Source organism: Mus caroli, chromosome 9 (assembly GCF_900094665.2).
Source record: "Mus caroli chromosome 9, CAROLI_EIJ_v1.1, whole genome shotgun sequence".
Classification (NCBI taxonomy): domain Eukaryota; kingdom Metazoa; phylum Chordata; class Mammalia; order Rodentia; family Muridae; genus Mus; species Mus caroli.
Genome location: NC_034578.1, coordinates 83,917,899 through 83,924,152, shown reverse-complemented (window position 1 = coordinate 83,924,152; position 6,254 = coordinate 83,917,899). Strand labels below are relative to the sequence as shown.

Here is a 6,254-nt window from a genome sequence, read left to right as displayed (position 1 = left end):
AAAAAAAAAAAAAAAAATGCAATTGGTTTTTAAAATAATTTCTACTGGATTAAAGCACATTATTTTTAATTTTTTGATATAAGTTATCTTCAGATCAAAATCAGGCTGCCTGCCCACCACAGCCTGTTTGACAGGTACAATTCAAGGAGTCACAAAGGCACTAGCCTTCATTCTGCCTATTGCCAGAAAGTAACTGAACTCGGAACTCTATCTTCACATGCCTTGTGCTTGAAGATTCGACTCTACTGGGCTGCCTCATCAACACCAATGATGTAAAAATTCATGAGTTAGAATATCTCCTCCAAATGCAGGATTACAGCAGTCACTTCATTATAATTCTGTTCCAGGAGGATAGTTGACAAAAATGGTAAAATTAAAATTAAACAAAATCACTAGATTCCACTAGAGTGCCATCCACTTTCATGCTATCCAGTAGAGTGAAGACTTGGCCCATCTTTCTGACACCAAATCAAAATGGACTACCTTGCACTTGCTTGGAGTTGTCAGGTGACGGTCTCCTTTGCTCCATTCAGTAGATGCCATCCAGATGTGTAAATTCACCTTACATCTATATTCTTTCCACTGTATGAGTCCCCTTTGTGGATTTTAATAGGGATGAAAATAAAACAAGCCTGCACCTGGGCAGAGCTAACACTCAAAGTCAATTCTTTTTCTTTTTCTTTTTCTTTGTTTTTCCTAAAGTCAATTCTTTAGGGTTTTCTAGACATTCAAAAGAAGAAAAACACAGATTCGAATTCCTTTGCTTTGGAGTCTTGTTTTTGACAATTCCCACAGTAGCATTGTGACTCCCTCAGTCAGCACACTACAAGTATTCCTAGGATCAGATAAAGGCCAAGGGTAGACTTTGGGGAGCTGACGAAAGTCCTTGCTCCCCATGCCCACTTGCTAGCAGAAATGCTCTCAAGGGCTTTCTCTCACTTCTCTTGACTCTTCCGGTCTTTTCCCTTGGCAAAAGTCACGGGTCTTTTAAAACTTCCATCTCTGCTCCCAAGTCCTGCTTCAGCTCAGCCTCAAGGATTCATGTTGCTTTCAAAGATAATGTTCACAGACTGGAGACATGACCCAGAGCTATGAGCACTTGCTGCTCTTGCAAAGGACTGGGGTTTGTTCCCAGCACCAACAATGGACTATTTATAACAGCCTTTAACTTCAACTTCAGGAATCCAACTCCTTCCTTGAATATCAGGAGCAAAACAAGGGTTTCTACTCTTCAGTATAATACTGGGAATCTAAGTCAGAGTAATTAGGGAAGAAAATCAAGTAAAGTTATCCAAATTAGAATAGATAATGTAAAATTGTCCTGTTTGCAGATGACAAGACCTTATATACAGAAAACCTTAATGGATCCATCCAAAAGCTATCAACTGGAAAGCAACTCAATAAAATTGTAAGACACAAAATTGGCATATAAATATTAGTTGCCTTTCTATATACTGTAACAAACTACCCAAAAAAAATGAGGACTGATCCTACTAATATTAGTACCAAAACCATAAAAATACTTAGGAATCAATTTAACCAAGGAGATAAAATATCTAGATACCAAAGCATGCAATTTTTATGCAAGAAACTGACAATAGAAATAAATGAAATAACGTCTCATGCTATCCTGAGTCCATGGATTAGGGTAGTCGGCANTTTTAAATGTCCACATTACCCAAACTAATCCATAGCCTCACGTTAATTCCTATCAAACTTTCAATACAGTTTCCACAAAAGTAGCAGCAAAAAAGTTCTAAAATTCTCATGGAACCCCATGAAGTCCTAAATAGCTAAAGCCATCCTCAAAGAGAAAGCAGAAAGTTTCACTTGGTTGTAAAGTATATTGCAAATCATGGCAACCTAAACAAAATAGTACTGGCCTAGAAACAGACACATTAGAACCATGGACTAGAGTGCCCAGAAATAAACCCTTACATAGTTCAACTAAGTGATATTTGAAAAAGTCATGAAGAAAACACAGTGGAGAAAGGACAATCTACCCAATAAATGGTGGTCTTAAAGACCTGGTATCTTCCTGCAAGAAAGAGAAATTAACCACAAATGCACTGAAGTGCTGACTACAGTAAGTGAATCCCTCTGAGTTTAGTCTTGTATCTTGACAATGAGTTTATAACCAAACNCAAAAGCACAGAAACAAGAACAAAGGTAATGAGTGGAAATGCATCCAACTGCAATACCCCGTGTGTTAAAGAAACTCAGCAAAATGAAAGGGGTGCAAAATGAAAATGGAATGTTTGCTAACATATATCTGATAAGAGTGTCAAGGGCTGGAATTTAGAACAGCTCAACAAGGAAAAAAAAAAACAGGGAGAAGAAATTCCAGCATAAATAAATAAACAAACAAACAAACAAACATTTTAAAGACAAACATGACACAGTTCTGTGAAGATGCAAATTGAAGCTACAGTTTTTATTGGGATTACTAAGAGGAAGTGAGAGGGATTGCTGATAGGGTCAGGAAGGGCTCAAAGGCAGCCATATCACTTACAACCCCACCCCAAGTCACAAAGCAGCAACTGGGCAGTGGTTGGTACAAGTTTTAATCCCAGCACTCTGGAGACAGAGGCAGGAGAATCTTTGTGAGGTCAAGGCCAAACCTGCTCTGGAGACCAGAACAGNCAGGGATACACAGAGAAACCCTGTCTTGAGGTGGGAGAGGAAGGGAAGCTGCAACCCTGGAGCTCCCTACACANCTCTCAGGCATCTCCCCAGGCAGAAAAATCTCTCTTCTGAGGCTCAGGCTGGTCAGAGTCCACTCCCTGAGCAGGTTTTCCCAGACACATAACAGTTGTTTACTTCCTGAGTTCTATGAGCAACCTCCCTCCTCCTGGAGTGATAGTTTCAATTCAGAGGAAACTGCTATCTAATTATCTTCACTTAGATTTTTACACTTTTACTGTACTATATGGACATATTTATGACATAGATAAGGCAATATCTGTTTAATAACACTTATTTCCCCTGTTTTAGCAAGTATATTTATGCTCGACATTTCTAGGAGTAGCATATCCTCTTCTTAGTATAAGACCCACGGTAGAGCCTTTTNTAGAGTTCATGCCATGAGCATCTGAAAGCCTTTAGCCCTTCCTTTCCTTCTCTTCACTCACAGCCATGCATTGGGTCTCAGCGTCAAGCTAGTCCCTATACCTCCATGGCTGTGCTACTTACAGACACAAAGTTGTACCCGTATATAAGCTAAGTGAGACAACAGCCACACACGTCTCTAAATCTTTATCTCCATCCCCAGTGTATCAGAAAATTTGAGCAATGTAGTTTTGAAATGTTTTTTACCCAAAAGATTTTCTCCAACTNGAAACATTAAAATGAGGAGACAGAAGTGTAAAATTGCAACGAAGCATTGAATCAAAATGTCTTTGTTCTGTGCTGGACCTTAAGGATTGCTTAGGGAGACCATAGCAACCTCGAGAGAAAAAGAACAAAGAGCTGGTGCGCTTCTGGTATTTTTCCCTGTCCTGAGCCCAGGTCAGTCACAGGGAGTCCTGGCTGGCACATTCCCCTTGTGGGAGAAAGGCAGTGCCCAAACTGTTTCTCTCTTTAGATCTTAACAGAAAGGTGACACTGGCAATTCCACAAGTGTCAGTGCTTGTGACATAAAAGGCAGCAACCTGTCCCAGCCTTGCAGATCATCNGAACTCCAGCAACTGGTTGGTGAATCACCTTCCACTCAGGCAAGGGAAAGAGAAAGTTGAAAAGGAAACTCAAAGATTAAGTTTCCATGGGAGTCTCCNTTCACAACAGATGGCCTCCAGGCCAACAAGCTTTTACACTTGGTGATCTCCAGATGGGCAAATAAAATGCCATTTTGACCTGATTGTAACTTTGGGAGTAGGGTGTTAGAATGTTTCAATCAAACAAAAGGAAAATGAATTTTCTCTAGCACAGTCTACACTAAAGAATAAACACTAAGNCTTCACAGGGGGTCTAGGTGGAAATGTAATAGTCTCCACTGTGGCCTAAGGTTTATCTATTACAAGCCTTGGGGGAAGAAATCTATAAATAACTTTGAGCCAGCTTTGATAGGTTTTGTATGAAAGAATAGACTATGGTATAGTCAAAGAGAAAGTACTTGGTGAATCTTATAAAAGTCGGGTGGACTGGGAAAATAGCCCCATTTTCATAGTCTCATTAAACATTACTGTTCATCATTATCTATGTAAAATTATCTTTTTCTTCTCTCTACAAGCAATTAAGTTTCCTTATTAGTTTTTAAGTGGTTGCATTCCCTTTTGTTTTTACAGTTAAAGCCACAGCCATATTATCTGGTGCCTCTTTGATTTACATGGCACAGTGAACAATTGATGTCCTGCCTTTGATTTGGTGTTTCATTCTGCTTCCCACCTGGGAAAGCCTCCCAGTGTTCACTTCAAGTTATGTGACACCCCCATCATTACCACACATGTACTCTCACAGAAACACGTGAGTGCAAGACCCCTCGCAGGTGCATAGACACCACACACATACACACACACACAGGCACACAGACACACACACAGACACACACACAGGGATACACACAGAGACACACACACACACACTTTTTTTTTTTAATTTCACTGGGTGTTCCAGAACTAAAGCCCAGGACACTGACTACAGATTTAGATATTCATCTGGAAAACTAATGTTCTGGGGAAACTTAAATTCTAAACAGTAACTGCTCTGCCTTGAAGTGAGAACAAAAATAATACATGTTTTCGATTGTGTGCTTATGTTTAAGTATCCTTGGCTTTGCATTAAAGCATCTAATTGATGTCTACATCTTTAAATAAAGCAACCTGGCCCAGTGCAAAACATTTAGTCAATTGCTAATTCATAATTATTTAAAGATTTTTTTTCTTTTGTCATCTGAGAAACTCTAAATGTTTAGGATAGGGTGGTGTCAGCCGGCAACAGTAGAGCCCAGGGAGGTAGATACATGGGTCTTCCTATATAGCAGCGTAATGAAAAGCAGCGTCATTTATGGACATCCATCAGCTCCAGAGTCTATGAGATCTGATTCTAATTCCGGGATCTGAGCACCTGAACAGTGGCCTCTGGGAAGTTATGGCTTCTTGCAGTCCAAATATCCATATAAATCCAAAAGGAAAAAAATAACCGTATANACAATGTATCAAGTTGCATAAGAGTTAAATGAGACACTCATGTGAAGCTTTTTACACAGTTCAACATGTGCTTCCACAGCATGGTTATGAGCCTGTTTCTTGCCAGTTCATCTGTCTTTTAGACACCCAGAAGACTGGGGCTCTGGCTCCGACACAACAGACGAGGTCAAAAGAAACAAATCGAGGGTACTTCATCATACCTTTGGTTTCCTGTGATGATAAACGCTCTCTTGCCACACTCTCCCATTAATCCTATATTTCAGCTGCATCAAAAATTGCATTCTTACAGTACATCATCTGTTCGTTATACTGTCTGAGTCCATTCCACTCTCTCACCTATAGCCCTGTCCCCCTTTCCACAAGTTCAAGAACTAACATGTCACCTGGTGATGTTCCAGCAGGCAATCAGGCGTGCAAAGGTCACCTGGTTCTGACTCCCATCACCAGGACTGACAGGGCTGCTTTTGGTTGTCTGCACCTGTGTCTCCTTACTTTATCACCTGCTAGTGTTCCTTTCTAAAAACCATCCTTCAGTCAAAACAGAGGACACACAAAGGAGTATGCCTAACTGACCCCTGACTGTAGATATTTAGCCTAAGAAGCTGACTGCCTCATTATAGCACGCGCTGTGTCCTTGACAAACAGTTGGATCTGCCAAGGCTGCCAAGATGTTCCAGCTTATTGATAATCCAGCATCCCAGCTGTACCTTGGGTCTCCACTGTTGCCTGCTACGTTCCCGCTACACATCACATTTTGCTCACTTGACACTTTCCATTTTATACAGGCTCTTACTATAGGTAGCCCTAACTTGACTGGGACTTGCCAGGTAGACCAGACTAGAATCAAACTCACTTAGCTCCATTTCCCCCCCATCTCCTGTGCACTAGAATTAAAGGTGGGTACCACCAGACCCATCCTTACCTGAATCTCTTCATTTGATCTAACATCATGATGTGTGTAGCGCTGTTTTCAAGAGAAGTGACCACTTGGTTACCTGTTAAGAAGTGAATTCTTTCAACCTTTAAAGTATCTCTATTGGGGATAGAGCTTTCAGCAATCCAGCGAGTCNTTGGAGCCCAGGGTAGTGTCAGAAGGAATGGCAGCAGTCA

General features: G+C 40.7%; 1 pseudogene; it reads right to left on the bottom strand.

Annotated features, from left to right (window-relative positions):
* The window catches only part of LOC110302395, a 14,804-nt pseudogene extending 9,413 nt beyond the window's left edge, over window positions 1-5,391 (bottom strand).
* Between the last annotated feature and the right edge of the window lie 863 nt (window positions 5,392-6,254).